Source organism: Pinus tabuliformis, chromosome 6, assembly GCF_031772625.1.
Source record: "Pinus tabuliformis cultivar Carrire ecotype Pingquan chromosome 6, CPIR1, whole genome shotgun sequence".
Taxonomy (NCBI): domain Eukaryota; kingdom Viridiplantae; phylum Streptophyta; class Pinopsida; order Pinales; family Pinaceae; genus Pinus; species Pinus tabuliformis.
Window position 1 is genome coordinate 1,387,033,551 of NC_142292.1, and position 16,585 is coordinate 1,387,050,135.

Below are 16,585 nucleotides of genomic sequence, written 5' to 3' on the forward strand. Positions count from 1 at the left end.
TAAACATCCTTCCATCAATCCCAGTTGTCACTGTCTCTAATGTTGAGTAGTAACATAACTCCATCCCAAATAGCTATTGCAAATGTACATTTGCAAATGGCGGCTTATTCAAAAATACATACTAAAAATAAAAGTTTATCTTAGAGTGTCGGATTTGATGGAGCACCTTGCGAATCTGGTATTTTTAGATTAAAAAATCCATCTTTGTTATTTAGCTATTCATTAAAAAAATTCTAAGGTTTTTATGTCTGACAATGTCCTGAGTCCATGTACATAATATATGTGATAATAATTTTTTTAGTCTAGATATTCTCTATGTTTTATAAAAATAAAATTTTAAAATAGTTCAAATAATAATTTATATTTAGACTTCAGGTTAAACATTATCAAACTGATGTAAAATGGGACAAGGGACCAATCTTTACTGCGTGATATTTCTACTTAATTGTTAAAATTTATTTAGATGATTATATTTTCTGGAATTAAATTTATAATTGAAAATATATATTCTTAACGCTGAGATACGCTCAAATTAAATTATCGTTACGATTAAATATATTAAATTATATTATTATTATTATAAAAATAAATCAATAAAAATTCATTTCAATCATTTTAATAACGGTTCAAAGTACAATAAAGATAACCCGTATCCTCGGTAATCAACAACGCCTTGGCTCACCTCCCATCAATATAAATACAATGCATCCCTTTCCCTGGAATGGAGTGAAGCATCTCTTGCCTTTTACTTTCAATGCATCCCTTCACCTGGAATGGAGTGGAGTGAAGCATCTCTTGCCTTAATACTTTCTATGCATCCCTTCACCTCGAATGGAGTGAAGCACCTCTTGTTTTAATACTTTCTTTCTTTGCTCGTTTCCCTGGAATGGAGTGAAGCATCTCTGGCCTCCTACTTTCAATGCATCCCTTCACCTAGAATGGAGTGGAGTGAAGCATCTCTTGCCTTAATACTTTCTATGCATCCCTTCACCTCGAATGGAGTGAAGCACCTCTTGTTTTAATACTTTCTTTCTTTGCTCGTATCCTGCCTTGGTGAAATAGTATATCTTGGTCCATATGGCTGGAGTTGGACAGTCACTAGTTACATATCCTGCTGTTACCTGCAACCACCAACTTCTTCTCCCTACTTGTTTGTTAATGTTGTTTCTATTTGTATTCGTTCCTTTTATGGAATGCATGTATGCAACCAAATTTAATTCCGTGCAACTGCCCAATGGATTGAGAATAGATCTTGTCCATAAAGATTCACTGCTCTTTCCACATATCACTTCCGCTGAGCGCCTGAAACGAGCGGTCCAAGGCAGCCAAGTGAGATTTGAAGAGTTGCAACTCATGTCTGCAGTTAATGATAATAAATTGCAGCGTGATATGAAAGGAAGGATATCAAAGCTCCAGTACGGGCAGGAAATGGAGAATTTGTCATTAACCTCTCAATGGGTACGCCACCTTTACCGTATTCGGCAATTCTGGACACGGGTAGTGACCTAATATGGACGCAGTGCAAGCCCTGCACTGATTATTATAATCAACAAACTCCAATCTGTGATCCTTCCTCCTCCTCCACATACAGTAAGGTCCTTTGTAACGACTCTCTGTGTAATACATTTTCTTGCTCCAATGCAGCTGAGTGCATATACAGCTACGGCTATGGTGACGGTTCCTTCACCAATGGGATCCTTTCTTACGAGGCTTTTACCCTTTCTTCTCAACAAGACTCCCCTATTGCGTTTGGCTGCGGCCACAACAACTCAGGAGTTGGATTGGATCAAGGAAGTGGAATAGTAGGCTTTGGAGGAGGCCCTCTCTCCTTGAACTCTCAGCCGGGTACATCCATGGGAAACAAGTTTTCCTACTGTCTAGCCTCTCTTAATGATTATCCTTCGAAAACCAACCCTCTGTTCCTAGGCAACAACGCTACATTAAATGCTGCCAATGTCAGTTCGACTCCTAATATTCAAAGCACCTTAAATCCATCATTCTATTATCTATCATTGGAAGGAATCAGCGTTGGTGGCCAATCATTACCAATTCCTTCTGGTACTTCTGATCTCTGATCTGATGGCTCTGGCGGACTTATCATAGACTCTAGAACGATTGTCACTTATCTGAACCGGAATGCTTATGATTTTGTGAAGGAGGCTTTGAACTCATCGATTAATCTCCCACACGCCTATGGCTCTAGTGTTGGGCTGGACCTTAGCTTCCAACAGGGCGCTTCAAACGAAAACTTTCCCAGTATGACATTCCATTTCAAGGGAGCAGATTTTGATCTTTCCAAAGATAACTAGTTATCTGATATCGGCAGTGGCGTGCTCTGCCTTGCAATGTTATCGAATGGGAACACTAATTCCCTCAGCATATTTGGGAATCTCCAGCAGCAGAATTACCAAATACTTTATGACAACCGAAGGAACATAGTGTCATTCGCCCCTGCTGTTTGTGGCAGCGTTTCTAACTAATCAAGCACGGAGCTTCTCCTTCATTTTTAAGTATGCGTTAGGGTTGTCGTTCCGCTATCACATGAGGTTCGCAAGGACTGTGAAGAGTGAATTACTTTACTCTGTAATAAGCATGAATATGTCATAGTCATCGATATAGATTGTCGAAGTTGTATCGGGGATATCTAATTAGCTGGTTCAATATTTGTCCTATAATTTTTATGTTATCATATTGAGGTTATTTTGATGGCCGATATATAATAGCTGATCTAATATTTGTATTCTACGTTTGAGATTAGTTTATGGAGGTGAAATGATTTTGAAATTGAGGTTACTATCTTTGGACAAGAGCATGCAGCTCTGCTATCTAAGTCCAGAGTTATAGGGGAAAATGTTCGTGGTGTGGAATGCTAAATTGACCCTTTGATTGGTTGTGGTATGTAACGTTGTGGTCACTCTGAACCGCGATCAAAATTGACACGCAAAGCCAGATAAGATGCGAAGGCTTTGAATCTAGACGATAAGATTATGAACGCCATATAAAATAAAATCTAAGTGGTTCAAAATGAAGATTCATTTAAATATAAAACTAGGATAAATATGGTTGATATACATTGATAGGTCGTATATGAAGCATATATACAATTATATAACTATATGTTCTAATGTGATTAATATACCCGAATAAACTTATATCAACCACATTAATAATTATTATCTATATTTAGAATTATTAATAATTATAAAAATAACTATATAAAATTATTAATAACTATATAAGTGTTAGAGTTTAGGCTTCTGTGATCCATATCAAGTTAGAGAAAGATTTCGGCGCATATCACATAGAATTTCATTTGTCGACGCGTTTCGAACCAACTAGTGTGGTTCATCGTCAGGACAAGTTGAACAGATCTAGCTCCTCTATTTAACATGAGGAGCTAGATCTGTTTCTTCAACTTGTCCTGACGATGAACCACACTAGTTGGTTCGAAACGCGTCGACAAATGAAATTCTATGTGATATGCGCCGAAATCTTTCTCTATCTATATAAGTGTTAACAACAAGATTATTTATATATATATTACTGTATAAATATTATATTAATATTATAATAATTATATAAATTGCTAATATATATTAATTAATAATGAGAATAGCTCATAATAATATTATATTATCATTATATTATTTAAATAATTTAATAATATAAAATTGTAAAAAAAATAATAAGAATTATAGTAATATTATATTATTATAATACTATTAGGAGTTTATATTATTATTCTAATATTAATATAATATTTATATAATAATATATAGAAATAATTTGATTGTTATTATTTATATAGTAATTAATAATATTCTATTATAATGTTATAATAATATTATATTATTATTATATTATTATAATAATATACAAATATTTTTATAATAATAATAATATCATCGCATATTATCATTATATTATTATAATAATATAAACTCGTAATAATATTAGTAATATTAAATATTAATATTTCATAATTAGTAATATTAATTAATAAATAATAATAATCATAATAATAATAATAATAATTATTTTTATAATATTAAACATAAAGGACTAATGTCATAAATCCAAGGAACTAATATTAGACAACCATGGTCAACCATAGTTGAATGTCACATTGTGACAAGGATTGCCTCACCATGAAAATAAACCATGTTTATTTTAGTCTTTCTAATATTTATGTTAGGGTTTACCAATGTTGGGTTTATAATATTAGTCCCTTGGATTTGGTATTAAACCCTATGATTAATAGTATCACAAATTATAAAGCCAATATTAAAATTTAGTATTATAAACTAAATATTAAAAAGTCCTAATATTATAAACCTTGTATTAAACCCAAGTGTTGTAATGGAACAATGTGAATATTAAACCCTAGGACGAATATTAAACTCTATGATTAACAAACCCAAGGGATGAATATTGTAAACACTAGGATTAATATCAAACCCTACAAATATAAAACCTATGATTAATACTATAAACGTGAGGAGTTTATATCATAAACCTAATGGATTATAAACCCAAAGAATATATATTAAACACTCGTTAATATTATAAACCCTATCAATAATATTATATGCTAAGAATATGAACCCTTAGATTAATAAACACATGGGATTGATAATATAAACCTAAGGAACTAATAACAACAAGGGATTAAAACTAAAAACCAAAAAGCCAAAAGGATTAATAGTATAACCCAAGGTATATAAAACCTAAGATAAATAAAAGGGACTAAAATTATAAACCCGAGGAACTAATAAACCCAATGGTTTAACATTATAAACCCAAGGAATTATTGAATCCAATGGATAAATATTAAAAACCTAAGGGATCAGTACTAAACCCCAAGTGTTTATGAAACCAAGGAAAGAATATTAAACCCATGGGACTAATATTATAAACCCAGCATTGTTAAACCCAAATATAAACACTACAAACACTAAAATAAACATGGTTTATTTTGATGGTGAGACAATCATTGTCATAGTGCGACATTCAAACATGGTTGACCATTGTATGCCATGATTGACAATGGTTGACCATGATTGAAATTCTAAATGCAAAGCAATAATAAAACAAAGAGATTAATACTAAAACCCCAAAGGATTATGAATCGAAGGGAATAATATTAAACCCATGGGACTAATATTATAAACCCAAGGAACTAATAAACCCAATGGTTTAATATTATAAACCCAAAGAATTAGTGAACCCAACAGATAAATATTAAAAACCTAAGGGATCAAGAAGCGCAAGGATTGATATTACAAATACAAGAGATTCATAAAGATGACCATGATTGATATTATAAACCCAAGTTAATAATAAACCCAAAGGATTAATGCTAAAACCCCAAGGGATTATGAACCCAAGGAAATAATATTAAACCCAAGGGACTAATATTATAAACCCAACATTGGTAAACCCTAGTATAAATATTGGAAAGACTAAAATAAACATGGTTTATTTTCATGGTGAGACAATCCTTGTCACAATGTGACTAAGATTAATAAAGATTACCACGATTGATATTATAAACCCAAGTTAATAATAAACCCAAAGGATTAATACTAAAACCCGAAAGGGAGTATGAACCTAAGGAAATAATGATAAACCCAAGGGACTAATATTATATACCCAACATTGGTAAACCCTAATATAAATATTATAAAGACTAAAATAAACGTGTTTTATTTTCATGGTGAGACAATCCTTGTCACAATGTGACATTCAACCATGGTTGACCATGGTATTAAACCCAAGGGATTGATATTATAAACCTAAAGGAATAATTAAAGTAAGGGATCATTCTAAAACCCCAAGGGATTGATATTATAAACCTAAGGGAATAATAAAACTAAGGGATCATTCCACGCCATTCATCCTGGCTTCATTTACCTTTAGTGAGAGTGAAACTTTTTGTACTTGGTCTTGCAATTTTGATATATCATGTTGCATTTCTTCCTCTTCTTCATGAGTCATGCTAGAGATTTCAGGTTGCTTACTAGGTGTTTCCATCTTCTTTCTTCGGGGCACTGATTAAAGCTAATAATTATTCACTATTCCCTTTCAATTCATTCAAACTAATTTTTCAAACCAATCTTATGCAAAATTAAAAACAAACTAGACACCTTTTTTTCTTCTTTGTAAGAGCTCGATATTGAATCTATTGTATCTCTGTAACTGCGGAGCTTGAATATCTAAAATCACGTCTTGTGGTAGCCCTTTGACTCCTATTTCTAACCCCACAAGTCTAATCAAGATTGGATTCTCCAAGGAAGAGTTATGCCAAATCTTCCATGGTGACCTGATTATAGACTAGTTCAGTAGAGCGAAGTTGTATGTCATACCACGTGTCACTGTTTCGAACTTAGTACCTGAAACTGATACACAAAAAACTACAAGCAGTCCTCTTTCTGAAAATTATTATGAAATTTCAATTTTATTCTCAAACTAAAAGTTATGATGATTTTCCCCAAGTCACCTATTTGGAATGTAATTCGGGAGTCTACAAATCCCTAAATTACTCAGATCATATCTCCAAAAATATAGCAAGACAAGCTCTGAAATTCAGACCTAAAGTTCAGAATGATTTTGGCTCAAATAGGTTTTTTTGTAGCTTCTAAAACATTGTAGAAAAAAAGTGTAGAATTTCTCACTGTAGATTGCCTAATAATGCAATATACTAAAGAAAAAAACTTGATCTACTTCTACAAACAGACTTGCGGAAGCTTAATTGATTTTGAGCAAGATCAAATAGAACACATATAATAGAGAATGAGAAATCAATCACACATGAACACAGAATAATACTCTGGGGAAAGCCTCAGCTAAAAACTCTGATCTCCATATTATCATAGAAGTGGAAATATCTATGGATTACACAAAGCTTTAGCTCACAAGCTATTCAACTCTTAGTACAATCCCTCAATGCTACTCATAGACTGAATAGACACAACAAATGCCTTCCTCTAGTCCTCCAAGCCTCCTATTTCCTTGTGCAGTTTCTCCTGGGTCCTCTGGCTGCCACTTGTGTGAAGTCACATCTCGCACAACTCACCAAACTCAAAAATAGCTATGCAATCCTGATGGAATGAATTCCTTCTTGTTATAGACATTTTTGGGCTCTACAACGCCAAGCATGAAATGTCCATAAACCAAGGGCTCCTAAGTCCCTAAAAGTGTTGTTCTAACCCGTAAAGGAACAAGGTCAACAGATTACAACTTCTCCTAGAAGTTCTCCATGAGAGACTACTTAGAATTGGTCAAAACAGGATCATTGCAGCTGCTCCACTGGCTAAGTGCGTTGCATCTCACCTAAATACACTGTGAGGGTGCGTTGCATTTCAAAATTCCCTTCCGTGGGGTGTGATGGGCAAGAAATGACAAATGACAGTGTCATTCCGCGAGGTGGAGAGGCAATGGAAGCTTCCAGAATCTTCTCCTGTGACAGTTGCCTCACTGAATTCGACCAAGGATGAGTAAGAGACCATCAATCTCCAAGTGGAAGCAAGAACTATCAGAGAGAAGAAACTAGTCAAATCACAAGCTGACTCATCCCCCTTACAGATATCTATATATGGATCTCTCATCCCAGAGATCCAAAGGCTGGAATTTTGCATATTGTAAGGAATTGTTGTTGGTTTCTTGAGACAAACATCAGATTATTGGGTGATCCAAGCTTTGTTTGAGGTGAAGAGGCGCTTCTTTGCTAGGAGGTTGATGCTGGGTTAGAACAACTGGTTGTAACTCCTCTTGGCTCTTTTCTTGTTTATCAATAAAAGCTATTTGAGTTTTCCTCCATGCTTTTGTGTCATTGATGCTTGCTACATTTGTATGGTCAATTTACATCTGATCCTAGATCTTTTATGATTATAGATCCATGTCATTGTATAGTGCTATGCTTCTGTGATCTTACAGGTACTTTGTGAAGTTGGGCGTGCAAGGGAGCAGGTAGCTGAGGACTATCAAAGAAGAGAGGGATCAAATCAGGAGATTAGCGCAAGATAGAGGTTGGTCTTTCTGTTCCTCTCTATCTATAATTCATAAAGGAAAAACAAAACTAGCTTTTCTCTGTTTGTTTCTAAGGCAGCTGTCACACCTTAGTGGGATAGAGCAGTTCTATATAGACACTTTTCCCTGTAACAAAATGGTGACTCCACTAGGGAGCTAATTAGTTTGTTTGTTTATCATTCTTTATTGTTTGTTTCATAAACTTACAAGTACCATTCGAACTGCATTTTCCATAACAAATGCAAAGTAGATAACTGCTACTTCAATCCATCTACTGGGTCTGTTTATGATTTAAACAACTGATTCACAAACTATCTGATTGCCCTTGTGATAGCTCTTAGATCCTCCTTAGATCTACCCCTGATTGTTGCATTATTGATTTCTTTTTTCTGAGGCAAAACCCAAGAACTGAACTGCAAATTGTGACCCGGAACCCAAACAGAGTCTCGTTTCTGGCCTAGCGCGGGTACTGTTCAGAGATTCTGAATTTCAGCGCACTTCCCGAGTGGACAACCTGCGCTTCATTTCAGATTCTCTGTGTTACAGGTGCGCTGGTCAGACTAGCTCTGTGCAGTTGTGGCTTCTGTGGTTCATTCTTTCCAGTTCTATTCCTGAATTTTGCTGCCTGTGATCAGTATATGTCTGTTTGAAACCCCTTTTCCTTGCTTTTATTCCGCCTCCTTTGTACAAAATAACTGTAGATGTTTTTGTGTGTTTGTTCAGTCATTTACAGTTCTCCTTTGCAAAAGTAACGTAATCGTACTGTTGTCCTTTGATGTGAAACTGTCGCAAGTGTCGATTTCAATCATAGGAAAGAGTTTGATTGCTGTTGATGGTTGATTATCCTATTACTATTGCTTTTGGTCTGAATTTGTAATTTTCTAGTGTCGAGAACAAGTATTCAATTCAAAATCGTAAAGTGTTGTGATCGTCTCCATTTTTTGATTTCGAAAAGAAACTTGTTGATATTTGTCGCTTGAAAAGAAATTCAGATTTGTGCATCAACTTTCTTTTTTAGCATTCATATACTAAGAAAGTCGAAAACAAAGAAATGCATGTGCATTTGCATATCGACAGTCTAATTGGCTTGATTTAGGAAAGTGCATTTAGAGTGTGCTCTTTGCTCTTTGTGAAAAGATTTTGTCTTTCTTTTCCCTAGTAGCTAGGATTTTCATTGCATAAAGGAGATAAAAAGTTTGTTTATCATCTTAGATTGCATTTTAGGAATTACATCTACATCTCGTGGTGAACCCAAAAGGAAAACTTCATAAACAAGATCAACTTAAAATAAATTCAACGAATCTAAGAACGCTTTGGAACTTAACGCACAACATTTAGAAGTCTAGGCTAGAGAAGTATTCCGGCATCGTAAAGCCTGGTAGTTGTTGTTCTCACTGATGGTTGGGTGATTCCTCCACTTTGAAACGATAAGTGCCAGTACGGACTTGTGCTCCCACGTACCGTCGAGTATATTTTGGGAGACCCCAATAGGCTTAATCCTTTATCCATAGGAAGTCGTGTCTACCGCCCTATCGATCGCAATGCACTGAACACAACATTCAGGAAGATCGACTGCTGTATCGTAAAAAGTATTCTGCAGTTTTGCGATTGGTTTGGTAATCCCTCTACCTACATTTCCAGAGCAATCCCTTTCGTTCCTTTTCAGAATCCTTAACGGAAAAGGTCCATCTAAGAACTTGTCACTTCAGGCTCATTAAAAATCGAAGGAGACTAGAGTCATCTTTTGTTTATTCTCGACTCTTAAAAATTGAAAAAACAAGTTGTGTCAAAGCATCTAAAATTCATTTAATTCGGAAACATACTTCCCCTTTATTTTAGTTGATCGAGTAATCCACAATCATGGAAGAAAGTCAATTGAAACCCCGTCATTCATGGAGGCTTACGAGTCAGCCGTCTTTGTCTTCGGAACCAAAGCTAGTACGGTCAAAGCGAACTCGTTTAACTGGTTCCAAATCTCCTGTTAAAGTTAGAACAAGTGTTCTAACAACCTTAGAGACTCCGGTTACTCAAAACATTTCTCGAACCCCTGCCTCTACAAAAGAAGTTCAGCAGCCACAGAAGGACAGTGATACTGATCCAACTCTAAGAGTAAACACTTGTGTTACTGAGCCAGTTACATTTTCAATCGATTTGGAGAGTCTTGCTCTTCAAACATCTGTCGTTGTCGATTCCATACCTTCTTCGGCACCAGAAATATTCTACGGACCTGACGGTCTTCCCCTTCCACCTGGTCTGATTTCCATAGAAGAAATTGTGGAAGATCCTCCAACGAGTACTCCATCGCAATTTGGAGTCGGGATCACTCTATATCCTTCTTCATCAGAAGTTAGTCTACCACCAGCGGAAGCTCCTGTAGAATCGCTAGGTAATCTTTTGGATAGACTACAAATGTCTGAACAACCGTCAACATCTAGGATTGTGTCATCTGACACAGCGACGGTAGAGCTCCTTGTTATCACTCCAACAATGTTTTCCTGTATACCATTTGTCTCGACTAGCTCTCAACCGCTAGAAGGAGCCCACTCAGGGGCCATTTCGACAGTATGGTCTGTTCTTGTTTGTTCGTCCGGAATAATATCCAGAAACTCTTATTTTGAGTCTCAACAAATGAATCCATTTGGAGGTCAATTTGGGCAGTCCGGCCCCCAAGGGCAAACCATTCCCTTGAGTTCTGGATTACCACCATATGGGGGGTAGTATACCCTTTCATTATCCCCTCCGGGAGGATATCCATACGGGAGTTCACAACAACATTCAGGTTATACTGGAATTACCTCAAGCGGTTGGGTACCTATACTACCTCAACAACCAAGAGTTGTATACTCGATGCAATAATGCTTACCTATGTCAAATATACCAACTACGCTACCTATTGTGACAGCGTCGCAAGTTCAAGCGCTGCCTGTTGTATGCCAACCTCAGGTTTCTCAAGTTGTAATGCAACAGCCCCTTGACCCTGCGACTCAACCACCATCACTGACTAGTGGAATGACACGGGTTCAGACGGGTACAATTACCCCTCATCTTGGTCAAACTGTTAATATCGGTCAACAGCACATGGCTTCACAACCATGGCTATTACAATACCAACAACCGCAATTCCAATAAATATACCAAGGTTATGAGTAACAAATTTTTGCAAATAGTGGACAGCCGTACATTCAAAACGGTCAAAATCAACCATTTTACAATGCTCATGCCCACCAACCTTACCAAAGTTACCAGCATCAAATGCATTATGCCAGTATGCAAAGACCAACTTCTCAGGCAATCCCATCATATCCTGGGTATGCTTCGCCTAACCTGAATCAGCAGTTACTCTTTGTGGCCACTTTAGAGTTACCTGATTTAAATTGGTTAACAAACGATCCAATCGCTTACGCCCCTTGGTGGCCAGCGATTCCGCATAAACTTCCAACAGATATTCCTAAATTTAATGGAAATCGGGGTGAAGATCCATCGAATCATGTGATGACCTTTCATCTATGGTGTTCATCAAACACCCTAAATGATGATTCGATAAGACTTCGCCTCTTTCAGAGGACGTTAACGGGTCCAGCGGAAAAATGGTACATCGAACTGCCTAGAGCTTCATTCGACAACTTCAGTACCCTAGCCACAACCTTTTTAACCCATTTTTAGTTACCAATAAGGTACAAAATGGGAACAGAACTTCTTACCAATTTGAAACAGACAACAGCCACTCACATGTCTGATCATATACATCAGTGGCGACGTCGTCGTAGAATGGTAAAAATGTATATCCCCGATCAGCTCCTAGCTGAATGGTTTATCAAGTCATTACTACCTTCCATCGCGGAAGATGTGGCAAAGTGGGGAGTTGTAACAGAAGAGAAAGTTATCGCTCATGCGCAATATTTGGACATGATTTACACTCAGTCTGGCACGCTCTACGATAAAATACTTGACGCCCCTAGACCGGAATTCTCAATTCCTCCTCCTCCTAAATAAAACAATGACCCTCATGTCGGCGATGGCGTGATTGGCACAACAGACACGAAATTGAAAAAGGCTACATCCAAAAATGCCCGTAAGATTTCAGGTCAAAATGCAAAAGATGAACTTCTTGCTTCGGAAGTAAATGTCGTATCAACAGATAAAAGCAAAGAAACCAAACAACCAGGGAGCAAGAAGAAAGGCAAAGGGAAGAAGAAGAAACAAGAGGGATCATCACCTGAAAAATCTTCTTCAAACCCTCCTGGAGATAGGAAACCAAAAAATCCATGTTTCATATGCGATGAGGATCATTGGACCGCAAATTCTCCACACAAAGCTGAGCTTAAGAAATTCTTGAAGAATTCAAAAACCTCCGTAGTGTTAACTAATCCGTTTCCAAATCCAGGAACAAATCTGGTTGAAAGTGGAAATGCTTCCCCGTCTCAAGTGCTAATGTTGTCGGTTTCAAAACAGCAAAATGATGCTTTGATATCGACAAGGAACAAAGATTATGGGAATCCACATCTGTCGAACAACAAGGATAAAGATCAACCTAGTAGTTCGACAACAACTTCGACAAAAGTTGCACCGCCCATCATTCCTGAATTGACAATAAAACCACCAAAGGGAGTAGTACACAAGTCGACGTTTAATCCCCACGCTAGAGCGGCAAAACATTATAATATAGTGGAAGATTTGGCCCAATCGCCATCTGCTATGTTGACTCTTGAAGTACTACAGAATTGCCCATCCCAAAGGCAGGCTTTATTATCAGCCATTGGTGGGATAGACCCAAAGGATTCCAATCTTGTATCCTTCGACCATAAAGGATACGATCCTCAATTACCAGCTCAACTAGCTTTCCTTATTCAAGTGAAATCCCTCAACAAAACTGTTCATCGAACAATTATTGATGAGGGAGCATCTACATGCATTATGTCGATGAGTTGCTAGAAAACTTTAGGATCTCCAATCTTGTTGCGATCTTTGACGACATTAAAAGCATTCAACGGAAGGACATATACCCCATATGGTATTCTAAGTAACTTGAAAGTTGAACTAGGAGGGAAAACGGTAGAAGTAGATGTTGAAGTAATTGATGGAAATCTTGATTACAACATCCTACTAGGAAGACCATGGATATATGCTATGGCTGCTGTTGTGTCGACCTATTTTAGGAAGATTGCATTTCCCTTTCAAGGAGGGATTACAATCATCGATCAACAAAACTTCCTCCCCAATGGTTCTCAAGTTACAGGAAGCATTCCCATGATCCATGGAAGCCCCCATTTGCTTCAAAATATCGAAGTAGGCCTACTAAAAGATCCTATATTAATGGGAACTTTCGCCCTTCCACCTCCAATCAACCTGGCGGAAGTAGCGTCAGTAGGAACCTGCAATATGATATCTTCTAAAAAGATCTCAGAAAACGATATCGACATGGATCATGCAACGGTTTTGCCCCCAAGCCCGACTGAAATATTGTAGCAATCAATGTTCCTAGCATGGGAGGCAAACCCAAATCAATGCTCATCAAGCGTTTGGATATATATGTCTAAAGAATATGGTACCCCTTCAGATCCTTGGTCGCAAGTGCATGTCACCGACGAAGGAATTGTCGAATCAATGGTAATTGAAGGGGCACCATGGAATGATTCCCACCATCGTTCCCTTCTTCCTGATTGTGGAGAAGATACCCAAGATGACCTTTATCATCCTTTAGTTTTTGATTTCCTATCAAATACTGTAAACATGGTGGATTCCGAGCGAAACTAGTCCAACATTGAGGAGACTATCGCCATAAATATCTCGACCAAAACAAATGTTGTAGAGAATATCTATGTTGGCAAATGTTGTTCTCCTTCAGAACTGGAAATATATAATGCTCTTTTTCGCGAATTCAGAGATGTCGTTGCTTGGTCATATAGTGAAATGCCAGGCATTGACTTGAGTATCGTTGAACACGAAATTAAGATGTATCCAGATGTCAAACCAGTACGACAACGGCTACGGCAGGTGCACCCCAAGAAAGCCGCTGCCATTAAGGCAGAAGTTGAAAAACTTCTCCGTGTTGGTTTCATCTACCTAGCTCCTCTAACCGATTGGGTATCGAATATTGTCCCTTTTATGAAAAAACAAGGAACAATTAGAGTGTGCGTCAATTATAGGGATGCAAATCAAGCTTGTCCAAAAGACAACTACCCTACCCCCTTCATTGACCAGATAATTGATGAATGCACCAGATGTGAAATATTTTCATTCATGGATGGATTCTCCGAGTATAATCAAATAAATATCCGCCCACAGGACCAGTCAAAGACTGCATTTATTTGTCTGTGGGGCACATTCGCATATCGAAAATTACCCTTTGGTTTAAAGAACGCAGGGGCGACGTTTCAGAGGGCAATGAATTATGCCTTCCATGACATCAAAAACATCGTTCAACCATACCTTGATGACCTTCTGACTCATTCACGAAAGCGGTCTGATCACCCGCAGCATTTAAGAGCGATATTTCTACGTTGCCGACACTACAAGATACGACTCAATCCACACAAATGTGTATTTTGCATCAGTTTTGGTCGTTTACTTGGCTTTGTAGTCCCAAAGGACGGGATTCGTCTCGACCCATGTAGGGTCTAGGCAATCATAAATTTTCCTTCACCTTCGAATTTGCTTCAGATTCAGAAACTCCAAGGGAAAGCGAACTTTCTGAGGAGGTTCATTCCAAATTACGCCAAAATTGCTAAAGGTTATACACGTATTTTGGAAAAGGAAGTGCCCTTTGTCTGGGATCAGGTTGCGCAAGCTTCCTTTGATGCTTTAAAAGAATCACTAATGAAAGCATCATTAATGTACGCTCCTGATTATCAAAAATATTTTACCCTGTATCTGGCTGCAGCGGATACTACCATCGCAATGGTTTTAGTTCAAGAAGTCGATGGAATTGAACATCCTATATATTATTTGAGTAAAAAATTAAATGATACAGAAAGCAAATATTCTTATGTTGAAAAGGTAGCACTCGTATCTGTTCAAGCGATACAGAGATTTCGACACTATGTCCTCTTTCGGAAAACTACCATTCTGTCAGATTGCAACCCCATGACTTATATATTGTCGCGACAGTTGCTGGGGGGAAAATATTCAAAATGTATAGCAATCCTACAAGAGTTTGATCTGGAATTTGTAAAATCCAAGTCGAAGAAAGCTCTAGTTTTCGCAGAATTATTGTGCGATCTCCCATCGTCGTCCAACGATGAAACATCCGAACAAACAATCGTGGATGAAAGTTTGTTTCTGATATCTTCAAGAAATGAGTGGTATGGGGATATAATCATTTATCTCCAAACCCAAAAATACAGGCCAACCACCTCCCGCTCCGAACAAAAACGTATTCGATACCAAGCAAAAGACTACATGATCGTAGGTGATACACTTTACCGTCGTGGTATTGATATAGTTCTGAGAAGGTGCCTCACCCATGAGGAGGCCGAAAAAGTCCTGAATGATTGTCATTTAGGCGCATGTGGGGGGCATCAATCTGGAGATGCTACAGTGCAAAAAATCTTACGAGCAGTATACTTCTGGCCAACAATGTTCAGAGATTGCATAACCGCAGTCAGAAGTTGCCATGCTTGTCAAATTTTCGATAACAAAACCAGAAGACCACCCGCACCTCTGCAACCAATAGTTGCAGTTGGGCCATTCGCCAAATGGGGCATCAATTTCATGACATGTAACCCCACCTCGACCGGGGGGCATGGGTATATCATAGTCTCAGTTGACTATTTTACCAAATGGGCTGAGGCGATGCCTACATTAGATAATACTGGTGAAACAGCTGCCCTCTTCTTTTTCAATCATGTAGTCGCCAGATTCGGCGTACCACAGGCTATAGTCACAGATCATTGATCGTATTTTCACAATCACATGATGGTCGAATTAGCTGCCAAACGAGGGTTGTCTCACGGCAGCTCTACTCCATATCATCCACAAGCCAACGGACAAGTTGAAGCAATCAACAAGGTCCTGAAACGCATGCTGCAAAGGATGATTGGAGTTCACAAGAGAAGATGGCACCTAATACTATACTCAGCTTTGTGGGCTTACCAGACATCGGTAAGGAATGCAACCGGGTTTACACCTTTCCAACTGGTATATGGCCTGGAAGCAGTCTTACCAATCCAGTACGAAATCTCGTCTCTCAAACTCGCAATTGATATCCTCCCCAGAACTTCAGAAGAAGAAGCTCGTTTCTTGGAATTAATCCAATTGGATGAAACCCGTCGTGATGTCACTTTGGCTAACGAAGCCCATAAGAAATGAGTCAAGGCGCAGTTCGACAAAAATGTCAAACCTCGTGTCTTCTCAGAAGGTGACTTGCTCTTGCTTTATGACCAAGAATCCGATAAATTGGGAGCAGGTAAATTTACGTCTTTATGGATGGGCCCCTATATTGTTAAATGAGTGTTAGCAAAAGGAGCCTACGAGTTAATGGATTATGACAGAATTCCACTGGCGCAACCTCGTAATGGGTTGTACCTCAAGCGTTACTATGCGTAATGGTAACCTATAT

At 37.7% G+C, this 16,585-nt stretch overlaps 1 pseudogene; it reads left to right on the forward strand.

Annotated features, from left to right (window-relative positions):
* The first annotated feature begins 1,197 nt into the window (after positions 1-1,197).
* Positions 1,198-16,585, forward strand: part of LOC149263804 (aspartic proteinase nepenthesin-1 pseudogene) — a 50,921-nt pseudogene continuing 35,533 nt past the window's right edge.